The 19,077-nt window shown below is 47.6% G+C and overlaps 1 protein-coding gene across 1 annotated transcript in view; it reads left to right on the plus strand.

Annotated features, from left to right (window-relative positions):
- kek5 (leucine-rich repeat, immunoglobulin-like domain-containing kekkon 5 protein) overlaps positions 1–19,077 on the plus strand; it is a 102,416-nt gene that overhangs the window by 34,170 nt on the left and 49,169 nt on the right. Inside the window, exon 2 of the mRNA XM_011137156.3 lies at positions 9,879–9,951. The gene's annotated coding sequence lies outside the window, so the exon portion shown is untranslated. The remainder of the gene's footprint in view (positions 1–9,878; positions 9,952–19,077) is intronic.

Genomic DNA, 19,077 nt, shown 5'->3' on the forward strand with positions numbered 1-19,077 from the left:
GTAGTGTACGTACTGAAACAATAATTTTATGTTGAAGCTTTAAAGCAGGATTGTAGGATTGCAGGTAGTATTATGAGAAGGCGTGTTACGACGATAAAGAGAATTATACTGTAAGTTGGTACGACATATTTCTCTAACTTTACATCGGTGGTCCCAAGGTGTTCGCGCGTCGGTTTGACGTATAGCTGGACATAAAAGTGTCTTTGCTTGGCGCCAAGTTTCACCTTGTTTCAAATTGCGTATCCCTGAACGATTAAGCGCCGTATCTCGGGTGGCGGGTGAGTCGCGGAGCGGAATTTTTACCGCGCGCACACATGGTTTCCATATTTCCCTTGTACCTTTTATCGCGATGACGAATATGATCCTTAGATTCAAGAGGGGTCACGCTGTGTCGCACCGATTAAGCGTATGTCGTATTACGACGTAATTGAAACCGATTGAAACAGCGACACGATCGTCGGCCCTCCGGCTTTAAAGTGCACCGCGCGTTATTGGCAATAGATTAACGAGACATCCTTGGCAGCCGATCAATTTCTCAAATACGATCGGGTAACCGCGTCTCCAACCGAACTGTCACTTCCCTCTCGATCATTTCTGGGCAAATGTATGTACGTCTGTCCGTGTTGGAGACGTGAGCAGATAGGATGCGGACGTTTCAGGAATCAAACGAGGTTGATCTATCTCGTTGAGTAGAATAAGAATTCACGAAGGATGAGGTGAGTGCGAGATAGATAGATAGATAGAGAGAGAGAGAGAGAGAGAGAGAGAGAGAGAGAGAGAGAGAGAGAGGGAGGGAGGGAAAGAGAGAAAGACTGCGATATCGAAATCACGGCGAGAGATTGTGGCGAACCGCGGGAAATAGAGTACGCCAATGAAGAAGAATGGCCACCAAATTCCCGACAGGTTCTTTATTACTTCTTCACTGCTTCTGCTTCGAGGTTAGCGAGAGAGGAAAAAAGGAAAAACGAGTCGCAAACGAATTTCTTTCGCCCGTCAAGCGACGCGAAATCTCCTGCAAAACCTGCAGAAACCGTCAGTCATTGGAATGCCGCGAGATGAATTAGAGACTCGTCCGGGAGTGCTAAACGCTTTTAAAAAACCTTCATCAGACAGTCAGGTCGCGCAGACACGCGAACCTTTCACAAGAATTGAGAACACAATGCGTACGCGATAAGAAATTAATTAACTCGGCTACTCGCTTATTCTCTTTCTCTTTTTTTTCTCCCTCTTCCTTCCAGGTTCTTTCTCAGGTTGGGTACATTTGAATATGGCAATTAAACATCATCACCTCGTGTATCTCTTGTATTTATGTATCTACGTAGTTACGGAGTTATCATTGTTATAAACTAAATTGAATTTGAGCAATCTTTTAGCAACGTTCTTACATGTTATTTTGCAATTAAATTTGCTCTTGCTATTTTTTAATATCTCTCGTAACATCACTCGTGACAAATCAATAAACATTTATCGATCATTTCAATCGGATTGCCGCAAAGTTTGAAATTACATTTACCAGGTTTGTCTGCATATTGTGCACATCGATATTTACACAAACGATTTTCTACGTGTATAAACTAGGTCGACCGTGCATGAAACAAACGTTACATTTTCTACTGTAAAGTGTTTTACAGTTTTGCGTACACAAAACGTCCATACCGATTTCAGCTTGGAAAAGAAACAAGCACCAACAAATGATAAGCACTACAAATTGGCATTTGCATTAAGGTCTCGCAAATGTTCGTCGAGTCATCGATGATTTCGTTAGTTCAAAGGACGAACACAGCATCTCAGATTTTATTTTTTGATACGATATCGTCTTAATATCATCAATGCGATGCTTCTGTGTTAAGACTTATTAAAAAGTTCAATTGCTCAAGTTCGATAATATTTGTAGTATAAATATAAAAGAATGTTTTTCGAGCATTTCGAGTCGAGCTGTTTCGTCACTTAAGTAATAAAAAAAACATGATTCAAAACCCGACGAACTTTTACAGGCTCTTAATAAACTGAGTTTAATTTCTCGTCGAAGGCATCTTACTTTTTCAGGTAAAACGACATTTCGCGCGCAGCTCGCGCGTAAACTTCGTAGACTATTGTTACGCGCACACGATTCGAGATCGTCTCCGAGTTTCTCGATGCATCCGTGCCTCTTTGGCTTCTCCGTTAACGTATACGACGACAGTGCATACTCCATTTCTCTTTCTTGATCGCATTGTCTATGTCTTCGCCCCACAGCGACTAGCTGGCATGAATCAATAGAAGCCAACACTAAGCGAGGAGAGGTCGAAGGAATCGTACCTTGAAGAGAGTAAGCGACCTCACTAGCCATCCCTCGAGTTTAACGTAAAGTGAAGTCGCGTTTAATTATACGGGAACAATATTATCTCTAGAGCGTCGAGGGACGTTCTAACTCTTCCTTCGTCGTGAAGATGTATAACGGTTAAACGGTCACCGACGAATCCCACATATATGTACGAATGGCGTGTCGTTTCGCCATTTATCCGAATTAATTATTCATATGTCATTTCGTACTTTTCGCATTCACACCGAGGAATATTAAATTCAAATGCATTTTGTACAACTAAATAAAGTGCCACTGCAAGCTTATTACTTTGTCCGCACATCGATTTATCGACCCGCATAGTGATTCGTTTGAGTATAATGAAATGTTCATGAAATTGTGTGGATCTAAGAACCGAATGAGCAAAGCATTGTTATATATGTGCGATAATTTAAAATTTAACAATTATGAGGTCTTAATTTTTCGCTTACAAACAACGTGAAAATCAAGAATGTATATATTACATTTTTAGACGATCTTTCGGATAGATTTATTATTCCTCGGTGTAAAATTGAACATCAACTCTTCATTAAAAAAGTTACCGGAACTATTTTTGACGAACTTCAAAGATTGAAATTCTTTATCGTTGAAACTATTTTAAAGCGGACGGAAGAGATGGTTGTCTGGAAAAAGTTGTCTAAGGATCCAACGTCAGGGGAATATAGTGGATAAAGTAAGACGTTCGAATCGAACTACAATAATCTTTTCCAGAAAACCAAGTATACATGCGATCTCGCGTTATGATGTTAAAAAGTTATCTTTACGATCTGCCAATTTCAAACGTTCTATTTGACCAAATTAAATATTTGACTGGTCGGGCATATCAACATCGATCGATCTGTTTCATCTTTTAATCTCGCGTCTCGTTCTAAGAAATATGAAAAATATTTCGGTGCGCAATAGTCCAGGGATGCAATCTCGTATGACAGAGATGCACGTGGAAAACGACTTTACGACTTTACGACTGCACACACGGATGCACTACATTGAAACACGTCGTCGTCGCCGATAGAATGGAACGGCCAGTGCACCGTCCTCGCGAATGTCTACGTGTCGGTGCAATTTTGCAAATGCATCTATGACGCATTTATTCCGATACAGCATGGCTCGTTGCAGCATGTTTATCCGGAATTAAAAAGTATATCTGCGACTCTCGTATTTCGTCTAATGACAAGCTCACGTCGAACGACAAGCTTCCTTCCTTCCTTCCTTCCTTCCTTCCTCCATTGCGCCAATTTCTTGCCGGCGCGTAACGGGCGCGTCTTCTCATTTCGCTTCTATTACTTCGTTGCGCACGTCGGTTACTTGAGCAAAATAATTACAAGACTATTATGAACGAAATAATTACAAGACTATGCTGTCAGTTTCATCTGCAAACTCACAGCAGGAGCATTGGAATTATTTTCTGTGATTAAAGGATTGTAACAACACATGACATCAGATGCTTGTATTGAGAGAAACGTACAATGTTGTGTTATCGCGCAACTTGGATACGAAAAAAGATTTCGTGTACTTTGTTACGCTAACAAATTAATTTTCCATAGCGAATTAGAATATTAAATGCTATGGACGATCGATGATCTTTCTTAATTATTCTGTCAAATTCTCACTTTATGTAAGGCGACAGGATATTATCCCACAAAACATACGCACAAGCTCTTATACGTTTACACTCGACGAGAATATGCGCTATAACAATATGTCAGGTAGATTAGCAGGAAATATTTAAAGCAATATGTTATTCCGCTTTTATGTAGGATTATCCAGTTAGTCGTATTATATGCTCGGACTTATTCGTGTTATCAATTTATATGCCAATTGATTTCGCATTCTCTAATTAATATAAAATATTGAAACTGTCAAAGTCGCATCATTAATCGAAGCGTGCGCGAACATTCCGCGAGAAAGATGGGATCTTTCGCTGATACATCATAAAACGACACACGCACACATGTAATTAAACAAACACTTCGGCTTTAATAATACACGGGGACAGATCGTTTCGGCATAAATTCGTTTGTTTCTCTGTGTGATACACGCAGGCGATACTGTGTGCAAATAATAATCTTCAATGGCCCAATTCCATCAAATTATCGCCGACGCAGTAAGCTATAGGAAATTAAGCCACAAAATTGTTTACGGTCGAAAACATCGCATTCAAAATTGACATCAAATCAATATCGAATCTCGTACGCATGTAGGGGGGGGGAAGAGGAGGAGGAAATACGTGAAGAGGTGCGTGAGTAATTTAATGTTGTAAATACGCCCATTGACATTTTTGCGACTGCGTATTAAGCCGCTGCAGCAACGGTTTTCGAATTTTGCCTGAAATCTCGCTTGTTGGCCGCGATGGAAAGATAATTATCCGTTTTGTATAGACGAAAAAAAATACACTGGTACCGATCTCCCGCGTGGGTGACGCACGCTAATATTTTATCACCATTATTCTAATTCCTCTAATATAATGTTTACGTCGGACTAGTTTATCGACAGTCTGATAATTATGTTTTCATTGAGATGCATCGATTAACCGCCTCCAGCACGGCACATCGAAATTCAACCGGAACTCGCAAATTGCTGTTAATAACAACGCCATTTCCGCGTTAATAATGTTGATCGGACTGGGTAAAAACGTGCCCACCACCGCTGGGGAAACGCACACGCCCCATCGGCACACAGGCGGCAATTTCATTGCTTGGAAAACACGATATTTCCACGCTGAACTCTCCGATGCTCGTGCGAAAGCTTACTTGAAATTAAAACACTTACGAACAACAAGTCTTTTTAAAGCGGAAACAACAACGTCTCGACCGAAATAAAATGTACTCGCGGCCGCGGCACTCGCTGTTGAATTTAAGCGAACGATGTTGTTTCATGGAACGGGGTCATCGGCAAATGCTCCCTTGAAATCAACAGCGCAAACAATAGGCGATATTTTCTTTAAATTTTCCCATCGCGACACGCGCACAACGTCGCATATCGTGTAGATTCACCCTCCGCAATCGTCTCCCTGCATTCCATGGGTCTCCCCTGCATCTCCAGGTTCCTCGAAAAAGCGATGACGCACTCCTCGCCTCATAACTTGGACGCCCGACGAGAGAATTCGACCCTCATTGCCTTTCCGAACTCCAAGAGCCTGAAAAGTCGTCCGTATTCGACACTCGAATACGGACGCGAAATCAATCCCGCTTTTTCACAGACAGATTGCCGTTGTGATTCTCGAAGCGAACGTTGTCGCGCGCGACTAACGTGACGATATACTCAATCTTAATATCTCAGAAATGGCCGTTCATCGGATGATTCCAGACGGTCAGTCTCGCTGCTATTTATCCGGTCAGGAAGCGTAATGGCGGATAGTAGAATCTTGTTACTGCACCGCGGTGATATCGCCGGGTCATAGTGATTCAATAATTCAGTAGCACGCTCCCCGCCAGCGCTATTTCGTATCTCGAGGGCGCTGACCCACATATAGTGGGCTGCAAATGAGGAACGGGGCAAGGGGAAGAGAAAGGTGAGAGAGGAAGGGGGGAGAAAGAGAGAGAGAGAGAGAGAGAGAGAGAGAGAGAGAGAGAGAGAGAGAGAGAGAGAGAGAGAGAGAGAGGACACGCGGAGGTGCCGGGGACACCTCTCGGAGCCACCGGCCTCGCCCATATCCACAAGTTGTCCAGGGCACGCGGTACCCGGAATTCCGAGAGACGCTGCCTTCTCTCCCGCGTTGAAAGCGCATAGCGGGACTCGCGCGGGAACAATGAGAGTCCGTCCTCGTGGTGAAACAATGACGAAATGCTCCTCGGTTAACCCTCTCCCCCTTTCCCCGACCCAACTGGAGATCGCGTCGGACCGCGCGAATCTCTCGGTCCTTTGTCCTGTAATTGCTGGCTCGGCGGCGATAAGGCGTATCTCAAACGGCGAAGGGAAGGTGGCACGCTCGACCGCGTATCGAGCTCCAATCGCACCGCCAACGAGTACCCTCCCGGCGCCCTACATACACACGGTACGATCGTAACAATGTTTTAATGGCCGTATCTGCCGGCCGAGTGATTAGGGGATAATGCTTCTGCCAACGGGACGGCGGCGGCGGCGGCGGCGGCGGCGACATCGTGTATATCATCGCGATGTGGGATAAATGTGGCAGAAGAATCGTTGCACGGCAGAAGTCGCGTCGCTCTGGCTCCGAGAGAAACCACTTGCCGCGAAAATTCCAGCTCCGCAAGCCGCCATTAAGTGTTCCGGGTACCATTTAATGTAACTCGACTTCTCTCATCCGATAGCTCGCGACTGTGATCGTCCGTTCCTCGGCGAGAGATTTCTGCGCGACGGCCAATACTCGGGGAGAAGGAAAGTATTTTCCGACCCGGTAGTAGTTGCGATCAATCTTCAACGTCACACATCTCTCAGGGACTCCTTCATATCCCGTTCACGTCTTTCATTTCGATCTTCTCTTTCTCTCTCACGACGACACGATCAAATGTGCGTCTGCGAATTTCGGAACACTCGGTATGTTGGGGCCGCCGTTATTTCAGAGTTATTGAGGATCGAGAAGAAGTTAAGGTGGCTCGAGAGAGATTGCGCGAACCTCGTTGCAACCTTTGAAGGACGTCCATTCGGCACGGGTCTTTGGGAAATCCTTGGCTTCCAGAGCAACAAAGGACTGCGGAGGATTTAGGATAATCTCGAAATCCCTCGGAGTGTATACCCGCGTGTATAGCGCTAAAACGAAGTCGTGTGCTGTAGAGTCGAAAAAAAAATCGATACGAGCGGTTGCCGCAAGTGTGTCACTTGTAGTACCACTTGAAAAACGACAAACTGATTAAACTGATGAAACATGTGAGATGTTTTTCGCGTTGAAATATTTACCCGCCGCGCCGTCTCTCAACAAGTTGGCAGATATAATTAAGAAGAATTAATTAATGTAACTTTTGTTTATTTCGTTCGTATTATTGATTATTTTATAATACATTCTCCGGGCTTTGCGGTATCGAACGCACGATTTAGGAAAGACACTGATCAAGCTTACATGACGAGAGACACAGTTACATTACAAAAATATACGCGAGTGCGATGAATTCTGTCGCGACGTCGCATAATAAAGCTCGTGCGAGAGCTGGCGCCTTCGTCGTCTCATGGATAAGTAACCGAAAGTAATACACTTTCGTCGCGTACGCAAGTTTTCGCAACATGTTTTCCACATTAGCGAGCCGCGCCGGCGGCATCAGAAAAAATGTCGGAAGTACGTGCAGCCGACACGCGAATTCATTTCCGGCGCTGCTCACGGAATCGTGGACACGCAAAAGCGCCGCCGTTCCACCTTCGTCCCCGACCTACCCTCCCAACCAACCCCGCTCTGCCCCCTTAAATCCCGCGGGAACGTCCCTAAAATAATCCCGGGCGCAAAACGTGTCGTTATAAAAATTCCATCGTCTCTCCTCGCGAACGACGGCACGAGGAGAATTTTGTGTTCCGCTACGCCGACGTTTTTCCCGTCCTACGCTCCCTGTTCGTTCCGCCGCCGCCACCGCCGCCGCCGCCGCCGCCGCCGCCGCCGCCGCCGCCGCCGCCGCCGCCGTCGTCACCATTCCCGGCATCGCGCGTTAAACACGCGGACCCGCCTCTCGTAAATCCGACTCTTCATAAATTTTTCATCGAACTTCGAGGAGCACGTAACCTCGCCGCGAAGAGAAGTGCGTAGCCCCGAGCGACGAGAGTACTCGTCCCCTATCGATTCCGCGCGACGCGTCGTTGCTCTCCGCCTTCAGACGACAGAGCCGGCGGCAAGCGTCGACGTTAATTGTCGCAGTGCGTAATGAGACGCCGACAACGTCGATAAGCCGCTGTCACCGCGACGTGAAGCCCGGCACTCCGTTGTCAACGAGAGAAGAGTTTCGCGGTAAGGTTTCCGTGTGCGCGCAGAGCAGGACGATGCGCTTCTCGCTTTCCCCAAAGGACTGCAACTCATATGTTTCACGAAGCTGGACGACCGCGAACAATTAATTACCGATAATTGCCTGCACGATTCCTCAGAGGAGTGCTGTCGAACGAACTGAAATGAGGCGATCGTTCATTCGATCGAATACATCGGGATGGTCTCCGGACGCGTGTTTGTTCTCGGTGATGTCGAAATAAGACGGGATCCTCGCTTGATAACGAGGATATGAATGTGTGGGAGCAGCCGTGACAAGCGAATGAATCAGAATTATAGAGGAATTCTCGCGTAATTAAAAGGAGCGTCTAGACTTTGAAGCGCGCGATAATAATATATAATACGGATCTAGAGAGAAAATAGCTTGTTTGTACTTTGATCCGGTATGTGTAGCGCGCGCTTGTAAGACCACTCACGGATTAAAAATGAGCTCGCAAAAGCGCGTGCCCCTTAGTTATGAAAAACATCTGTTTGGCTTTAACACGAAACTTCGGCGAGTTCGTGTTCGCGTCCGGTTAAAATTGACCGGCGGACGCCACCGGGGAGCGGTCGCATGGCTCGCGCATATTAAATCGTATATACCGCGGCGGGCAACACAATTTAGCTCTCGCACAATGGATTCGTTCCGCGCGAATTCCCGCGTACCGTAAAATCGAACGCAACGCCGCGCTCTGAACCGCGGAAACAATATCTCCTGTGGCTGCCTCTCATCCGCGCTTTTTCCATCTTCTCGTCTCTTTCTCTCTCCGTCTCTCTTTTTCTTTCACTCACTCACTCTCTTTCTCTCTCTCTCTCTCTCTCTCTCTCTCTCTCTCTTCTCTTCTCTTCTCCACTCTCGACCTCCTCGACGCGCCGCGCAGCTTCTCTTTTGCTTGCCACCAGCCTCTCCTACGTTCTCTTCAACATCGCGCCGGTGGCAGGCGACGAGCGCTTTGAACTTTTCCAATTTTCATGCGATGAGATTCAACTACGGAAGCGAATGAGACGCCGCTTGTAATGTATGAGAAACTATCTTTAGTGACTCGCGCGCTACTCTTAGCGACGTCGTTAAATGATGATGATGATGTTTACTGCCGCGTATGTATTAATAACGAGGAGATCGCGAATGAATGATACGCGCCAATTGAACAGGGAGTGAATGTAAAAAGGCTCCGCTTCTTTTAGAGCGATTAAAGTTTCATTTGCTGATCTTTGTACGAAATGGATGTACAAAGTGTCTGAATTTAAATGTACGAGCGGTCGTGTGCGAGTAAATTGGATTAAATTGATTAAAAATGTTCTCTACCATACCATACATAAATAACCGCGTGAAATTCTGAGATTGTGTTATTAATGAAAGAATTTGCGAGACAGCGAGCACAGGAGTTTTTTATTCAGTTTGATTCTCTGTTCCTGCATACGACAGGTCTCCGAAATGTTCAAACACCTAACAGAGATTGAAGCGCTACGTAGTAACGAGCAGAGTTGGCCGTGATTCTTCGTAAAATACCCAATATCGGTGCTCCGCGCGATCGTGACGTTGAGCAAAAGTTACATACGTAGCGAATATCGTTAGGATTATCATTGCCGACACGTGCGTTCGTCGATCACGAATAACCCGTTTATCTCTGATTTCAGGATGCCGACCGCTGAGAGACACGATCGCGCCGTCCACGTAATCCAGGAGAAATTATCCCGGTTCAACACGTAGGTAAGTAGCGCATTAAACTGACCTCGGCTGCGCTGCGACTTAAAATTCAATTGCCCGGCTGCCACTTAACATGCCGCGGGCAACGAACCGCAAATTCTTGCCGCGCTGCGGATGCGGCAATTCCATTACGACGTTCGTTAAGCACGCGGCACGAAAGAAAGATTTCCCGAGGGTACTTAATAACGTAATGAGATTGTCGCAACGTACGGCGTCACTGTTGACAATGTCCAAAATGTCGCGCACGAAGATAGTCACGATACACGATCCCGCGGATATACGATCGCAATCGACGCTTCGACTATATTTCAGCGTGTTTTGTCCGCCCCTATTCCCCCTTCTAAGCGAAGGTAATCACTATTTATTCGCCGCAACGATACACCGGCGATTCCGTTTGGGTTTAGATGTATGAATGCGGTTTCGCGTTTGGCGATTCATTCGATCGCTTTAATACTACTGATTTTCTACTTAGCTGCACGCGTAAATGCGCGACTATTCAGCCAAAGTGATTAGCATTATCGTCCTTTCCTCGTTGACTTCGGTATATATTCTATTTTAATGAGGCGTACGATGTTAGAGGCGTGCATTCCTTGCCGAATATATCCATCTAATTTAGCGGCTCGATTATCGGCCTGTGTCTTGCGCAAGTTTTGAAATTACGCGCGATCACCGCACGGGACTGATTACAGCTCATGATACACACACACACACACACACACACACACACATGTATATAGATGGATAGATAAACAGATAGAAAAGGAAGGAGGGTGGAAGATACACGCAAATTTAATGCATCCTTGTATGTGCATGTGTACATATAATGTGTACATATAAGTCTGTAAAGTAAGAGCGTGTACGGCATAAATGGCAGTTGACTTCAAATATCGTCCTAGTTTTTTTGTGTGCCGATAGATGAAATCTTTGTCATGAATGCTTTGTCACAAAAGATTCAGTTGGCGTCGAACTCTAACCTGAGAAACACGTTAATCGCCATGAGTGCCGCATACGCATCGCGCTACGAGGCTGTGTTCCTTTGTTCCCACCCCAAAGGACCAAAAATGTCATATGCAGTGGCCATCGCAGTCGCCAGATGCAAATCCCATTGAAAATGTGTGGGCATATCTCAAGCACAAGCTTCGAGGAAAAAGAGTGTGCACTTTGAAACAGCTGACACGACAAATTCGTCTCATTTGGAGGTCTTTACCGAACGAATACGCAATCAACTTAGTGGAAAGTATGCCTCGGAGATGCCAGGCATTATCAATGCCGATGGTGACTGGACTTATTATTAATGGTATAGCATTTTTCTTCTCATGGAGTACAACAAATCCATGTACTTAAAAATCATTAAAAATAAATTTTTCTATTAACATTAACCCGTACACGCTCTTACTTTACAGACTGTATATATTTAAAGTGTAAATATATAATATAATTTGTTTGAAATAGCTGTATCAGCTCGCGGTCCAATAATCAGACCGAGATTAGTACAAATGACGTATTACGGATTACCGCACTAGGTAGCTCTCATGTGTGCGGCGCATTATTATTATATATTTAATATCTCACGTTCAAAACACATGTCGACGCAACGCACTACAGAGCGCCATGGCGTGCTGCTCCGATAGCTATGGCGAACTTTGCGCATGCATATTCAACAATTATTCAGCCGTCATTCGCCAGCACTGATTTCACGTTACCTCACTCGTCTCAAAGTCGCGCCCCCACGCGCCGGCTTGCCGCTCCACATACCTTCTGTCGAGGAGGATGAGGAAGTCCAGACAAACACCCTCTGCGCATTCTCGTCCGGAGTTTCATCTTGACCGAGACGAGGCTTCCGCGTGTCGCGTAAGCTCGGCGCGGCCTGGGTTTCCGCGCGATTTCAATTACCTAAGCCCCGCATGGCCTGAATTCGGCGTCGCGCAATTAAGGGGAGAAGGCGCGAGAGTGCGCGAGACCTCCGCGTCGGGATCTTGAATTAAGCGTTCTGGCCTGCGCGATGCCAATTACGTCTCGATCCACTCGGTGGCCCGCTCGCGTGCGTTCGCGAGCGGACACTTTCTCCATTTACTTCGACGTTACGTAGTCGGGGGTGTACTTACCTACCTACCTACCTACCTACCTACCTACCTACCTACCTACCTACCTACCTACCTACCTACCTATCTACCGTCCGTCGTCTACATCCCGGTCGATTTACGGCCGAGCGAGAGAGCAAACGAGCGAGGGAGCGAGCGAGCAAGCAAGCGCGCGCCGGCCAGAATTTCATTTCGAAGAGGCGCATTCGGTATCCTCGGGGAGTCGTCCGAACCCGCAGCTTCCCCGGCAAATTTAAAGGATGTCCGTCATCTTGACGGATCTCACGCGCCGTCCCCCGACGCCGTAAAGGTGGATTTAAGGGGATGTAGGTACAGCCGGGACCGGAAATGTAACCATATTGTATCGACACTAGACGAGCTTCGCGCCACTTGTCATGGTCTCTGCTTCGGTGGGATCTCACCACCGCGGCAGGAAGAGATCTCCGCGCTGTGTCGTAGCTGTACGTGTTTCGATCTGCGCGGAGAATATCCTTTCTTGTTCCCGCATCTCCCTCTTCTCTCTCTCTCTCTCTCTCTCTCACTATTATCGCCAGTAGGGATGAACAGCGAGGAATTAGGTTGCATGAATTACAGAGAGACGTCACGGATGTATTTAACATTGCCGGTGAGTGGGCGTTCCCGATATGCGTTCCATGCATATCTGTCCGGTCTGACATTGTTCTACCTCGTTCAAATTACACTCGCACTTTGGACACTCGATCATGAGCGTTTAACTGAATTGAAAGCGCGAGCTGAAGACGGGGAAGAACATTTAACTTTCGGTTTGTTTTTAGACAATTCTACGATGTGACGTGTTTGTAATATCGGCGAAAGTTTAAGCACTTTGTTAATTACATCCGAACGGTTTCCCGCTGCAAGAAACTTGCAACTCTCAAATTAACGTCTGAAACGTTCGAGCATGTTTGTACGCGCGTCCGATTAATTCGAAATTCATCTCATCCGGGAAAGTGAAGAGAGCGATCCGTCGGAGAACGCGGCGGCGGATTGTGCAATCCGACTCGACATCGCGCGAAACTCGGTCGAATTTTTCGATCGGCGCTCGCTCGGTCGGAACCATTGTTAGGTTATGATCGTTGGACAGGAAATGGACATTGTGTAACTCGTTAACAGGCAGTCGGGGAAACGAAAAGAGCGGGTGGTAGATGCGCTTGAAACGCGATCGTTACGGCGGCATCTGAAATCCGCGCGCGCGGCAGACAGGCCCGATTACGCGCCCATACGGTATTACCGTGTGAAATTACATGGAAAATCGGTCCGCGGACCCTGATCGCGCTCTCTCGCGTTGACCTTAATATCCGCGGCTCTCCACCAAGGTGGAAAAGGGGCCGCTCTATCGCGGTTCGATACTCGAACGGGCTGCATCCGCCAACAATGGGAAGTGCAAGCCAACGCGAGCATGCATGCATGCATGCATGCATGCATGCGAGACGAAGCGAGGCGGCGCGGGCGAGGGGACCTGGACCGGGCGGTATCGCGTGGACACGTGCACGCCACCAAACCCACCCACGTGTGCACCACGTCGTGAGAATGTGTGCGTGTTCCCGTGACCGGACGAATCGCTCGGGGGATACAACTCATGCGTCGCACTCCCTCGCAGCCGCGAGAAGTTTTGGCCGGACAGAAGGAAAACCGCGGTGGGCGCTTGGCGATATATGCGAAACGTTATTGCCCAGATAAGGCCATTGCGGTTTTGCACGTCCGAGCGATTCGCCGGTACAGCGGTATGAATAACTATCTATCTATCTACCCATCTACCTACCTACCTACCCATCCGCCTATCCACCTATATCTACCTACCTACCTACCTAGCTACTTCGCTGAGTGCGATTACCGGTTACGAAAAAAGCGAAATGCGCCCGAGAAAGGATCACATGCGCGGCTCGATCACTCACCTTGAAGAATACGCGGAGAGCGAGAACGGAGCGGGAGGAGCGGAGAGGATCGCGGGATGATTGACACGCCGCTACGTATACGCGCGCTAGTTCAATCGCATTTCCATTCGAGTAATTTGCAACTGTCAAAGCGATCGGATCTTTCGGTTAGTTGTAATGTATTGGTTGCGTTGCAACGACCGATGACAAGGCATGACGCGCATTAAACCCTCGGCGTTTAATGAGGATACATGTAGAATCTGTATAGAAAATCGAACAGATATCGGCGTTCGCACCCAAATCGATTTTTATGCCGTACGGTGGACGCTCCTCGCGCGAAGAGTATTAATATTCCTCTATCGTCGTGCAATGGTTATTCGTTTATCCGTATGTCGCTCGCATTTATCCTGCATGTCGCGCTACACATGCGAGGCACACACAGAGTTCAGAAGTAACGCCGTTACCGCTACGAGTTAATTCTTTTCCACTTTAACTTGGTAACGATGTCACTATTTCTTTTTGTTTTTTGTTTTTTTTCCATTAATTAGTACGGCAGTGTACATGTAACGCAATTACATGTTTTGAACAACGGTTGAGCAATAGGTATAATCGTTACTTTTTGAACAACAGTAAAACGAATTTATCGATGGACGGTCATCGATGTCGATCGCGCACGTAAATCCCGAATCGCACAAGACTGCAGCTGGGTTTTCGGCACTGATCGCGTGGCCAACCGCAGTTGGTGCACCGACATGTACACGCGTACATACGTATTTGCAGCGAATTATGTCAGGGGGGCGACGATAAAACACCGCTCAAACGCGGTTTAAGCGCGCCAAATGAGCCATTAATAGAAAATGCGGCTGAAATCGCGCGTTATCCCCCATTCGGTTGAGGGGATTTATGCGCGACCCTACGGACCGACGTGTGACGTACGACGTTTCTGGCGGTCTCTAGGCGCTCATAAATTACTTAATTAGCCACGCGCCGCCACCGTGTGCGGTTTGCGCGAAAAAGTTGGGTAACGGCGCGTCGCATCCGCGCGGTGATCCGTTGTACTTTGTTAACTCTAACGATACCGAGGGTCCTTTTTCGCGTCGCGCACACTGAAACGTAAAAATGTAAGAAAAGTCATATTTCTTGTCGCGCGCGCCGTTCAGTTTATACTCGAGGAGTTTTCGCGAGGGTGTTCAGACGACGTCTCGCGCTCCCGTCGCGTCGGACATTCTACAGTGTGAAAAATTGATAAGCGTGATTCAACGAGATGATAATTTATCGAACGAATATGAAACGTGAGAAACGGGAGATCGGGGCGCTAAAATATGATGAGGGACGGGCAAAGCGCGATTGAAGGTGTTATTATCAAGCTATATAATGGCGCGCCGTACGCTGTATCTGCGCCAATAATAAGTGACGCAAAGTGCCCAATTGATCGCGATCTTTGCCAGTTTTGCGCGAACGAGAACACTTTTCTGAGCCAACGAAGCTGAATTAATCGTCGCTCGGCGCCTCGCTTGGCGTTTCCGCCAGCACGAGCACTACGAGCACCTCTTACGCTTTCCTTTCACGTCCGAAAGAACGGCAATTTATCGTCCCTTATTTTCACATCAGCCAGACAAAGCGAGCGCGCGTACGCACACAGCCGCAACCCGCGTTTGATTCAGCACTTGAAGAAAAGATTTTTCGAGCGCATCTGCTTATCTCGCGCGAACAAACTTCCCGGCGAAAATAGATGCGTCTTTCTCTTGATATGTATTTAATTATCGACCTTTGCACTTGTATTTGTGCAACGTGCAGGCAATGCTAAAATGTCGAAATTACTTTGTTTATATGGAAGATAAGAATTCAATCTTCATTGGCTGGCTGACTCGCGAAAAATCTACGGAACGGAGGATTTCCGCGGAAAGAAAGCGCGGGATATTAATCTTTCCCTCTTAACTTTTCTTAACTTTTCCGAGGGATGTGAAAGACGCGGTTTTTGCGCCTCTCCCGGGCGACTCTATCGCACTTTCTCACTTCGTGGCGCTGCCATAGTCACTGTGGATGTAAAAAGACAAGCACAAAACCATTGGCGAGTCAACAAAAGCATTGGCGATTCAATCTATGTCAAGCGCGTCGTGTATATTTGCCTCCCTTGAGACATGTGTAGTGACTGGCACTCGAGGCGATGCTCCAACGTCGTTGATCTCAATTTGCTGGAATGCGGATCGACTTTGACAATCCGAAGTATGCGCTTCTTTGCTCTCTTTAGCACCAAGAATTGACGCAACGACTAAACGACTGATTAAGCAACGCTCTCGAAATAATGAAATCTCTCTCTCTCTCTCTCTCTCTCTCTCTCTCTCTCTCTCTCTCTCTCTCTCTCTCTCTCCTTGTCAAATAAAAAAGGGACGCTGTTTCCATCCATATCTCAAACGAGATCCCCATTGCTCGGCACAGCACGTTCGCTGTGTGTACACCTTTCGTCTCGACTTTGTACGCGTCCACGTTGCTGCAGAGCGAGCGGATCGCACTGCATCGTCTCGGGAAAGGGCAAGGGAATTTAAAAGAGCTTGGGTTCTTCCTTTTGACCTGTCGTAGCTACCCCGACGCAAAGCCCCGAGTGCCGAGGCACCGAACGAGAACGAAACCCCGTCGAACATTGTTGAACCAGGATCACCGCTCGTCCGACCGTTAATCGGCGGATGTACCGACAAGACGTATCGTCAGCGTGTCGGCACGTATGCTTGTGTACGCTCCGTCGAGTACACTACGCGACGACGGCGTTCTTCGAGGGGTGAACCACGGAGGGCGAAGCGTCGGTCGAGAGTACCTATTGTGCTCGCCCGACGACGCGATCTCCATGGGTCGGAAAGCACACGACCATAGGAACGCATTCAGGGTGGCGAGGAGAATGGAGAGCCGCCGCATACGGGGGAGGCGAGTCCGAGGGACACGAAAAGAGTGTTAAAGAACGCGCGCGCGCGACGACGGGATGGTGGTACGGCGGGCGACGACGACGACGACGGCGGCAGCGACGGCGACGGTAGCAGCGGCGGCGGCGGCGGCGGCGGCGGCGCGTGGAGGAACGTGACATAGTATGTGCACGAAAGGAGGTGGCGCACGAATTCCTCGTGAATGCGTCGCAGCTGGTCGTAGCGTTGCGACCGTACGCCGACGTCATCGAGTGTACACGACCCTCGCGTAAGAGGAACATCTCCGTCGATGCGCCACTCCATCCTCGGCTTTTATTATTTCATGTCGCCCCACGTCTCGCCGTACGACGCCGGCGAGCACGAAGAGTACACGACGAAGCATAAAGCCGACCGCCAGTATAAAGATTCGAGTGCGCGTCTTTCATTCTCTCTCTCTCTCTCTCTCTCTCTCTCTCTCTCTCTCTCTCTCTCTCTCTCTCTCTCTCTCTCTCTCTCTCTCTCTCGCTCGCTCTCACTATCTCTCCCCCTCTCCCTCCTCCCCTCCCTCCCGTCTAACTCTCCACTCCAATTACGGAAAATTTCGCGGCCTCGGGATTAATGGTCGGACGGCCGAAAGGAAACCGAACAATACGGTCTTCGATTCTCTTCGCCCTCGAGGTCGGTGTAATGAATTCACTGGCGTACTCTCATTAGACGCAGCTTCGATCGTTAGATACGCGGATCCGAGACGATACCCGTGTTGCCTATATTCATCTCGTAGTTCCGGTGTTACGAACGATGTCGGGCTACTCCCGAGCGCGCTCGTTTCTCCCCGGGTGTCTTGCTACACACACACGAGGAAACCGAGTCCTTATAAATAAGGCGTAAACGCATCCTTATTGCGCGACGAGTCTATCAGTGAAGAAGCCGGGTAGCTAACACGAGTAAAAAGAGCCTGCACGGTTCACTACACATACTAGAGCGTAAACAGTAAAACGTACAGAGTAATCAGCTTGAGCGGTCGCAATCGATTATTTTATTTACTGATTTGTCGGAACTTTCGCATCGACGATTGCGACTTTTAAAAACTTTACGCTGACAGCTTGAGAGGTCATTTTTTGTCGGTTTCCTCATAAATTTAGCAATGCTACAATTCGTTCGTGCACGTACACATTTATAATATAAATCATTTGTAACTCTGTGCAATCATTATAATGTAAGTTCCGTAGGGGAACTTTAATATTCTGCCGATAAAGTTTTCGAACATAGCATCCCTCTAATTAGACGCAATCTGTTCCTGTTGCAACAACGACCTGCATTACCTGAGACTTGAAATCGCGGACAATAATCGGGAACTAATACAACTTCGTCACACTCGTCCGTGTAACGAGGAATTACCGTGCTCTCGCTTCGAAAACACGGAAAATGGCATTTCACGTGCGTCTCGCACGTGAAACAAACTCTGCGTGGCTCTGCTCATCCCGTATCCGCGAAAGCGGGTGACAAAATCCACCGTGTAATATCTGTGTACGGTAACATCTGCGCAATCGTTACAATGTCGCGCCGCGACAGACGCGTGCTATTCGTATTAGAATGCACCTCGCTGAATGGTAAGGAAAAGAGGCGGAAGCGATTGACCAAATTACTAGACGACGCGGTGTACCGCGTTGAATTCCCATTTGCACTCATATTTCTATCCACGACTGCCTGCAACAGCGGGAACTCGCACACACACTTGCACGCTGTGTGTACACGCACGCGCTCTCGCCTTGTGCACGCAGTTACACCGAGCGTCACCGCAAAGCAGGTGTAACGCACGCACGTCAATCAGATTTTCTGACGATCCGCAAACACACATGGCGAACCGCGTTTAGTTTGTCATTAGTATGATTAAGATCTGCTAACATATTTGTCGCTGTCGATCCATCTAGTCCGAAAACGATAACACACGCGCGATGACGGACGCGCGTTCTATTTTCGCGGTCGCGTTTATACGGCAGCGAAAAATGTACGCGTCGATCTCTCGCCTTTTCTTTCGACGACATCCGAGTAATCACGATACGTCTCTCACACATACGCACTGTTATCTGCGGCAGTCCGAGTTTTTGAAATATTTCTGTCTCAGAACCCTGCGTATCTAATAGTTCCGATAATTCCGATAGTTGAGTTCTCTTCTATTCGGATAGTTCAGTCCGCTCCACTCCGAGGCAAGCAGAATCCGCACCAAAGTAAATATAAATATAAATATCTAGCTGCATCGTC

The sequence above is a fragment of the Harpegnathos saltator genome, unplaced genomic scaffold (assembly GCF_003227715.2).
Source record: "Harpegnathos saltator strain DR-91 unplaced genomic scaffold, Hsal_v8.6 scaffold93, whole genome shotgun sequence".
NCBI classification, from domain to species: Eukaryota; Metazoa; Arthropoda; class Insecta; order Hymenoptera; family Formicidae; genus Harpegnathos; species Harpegnathos saltator.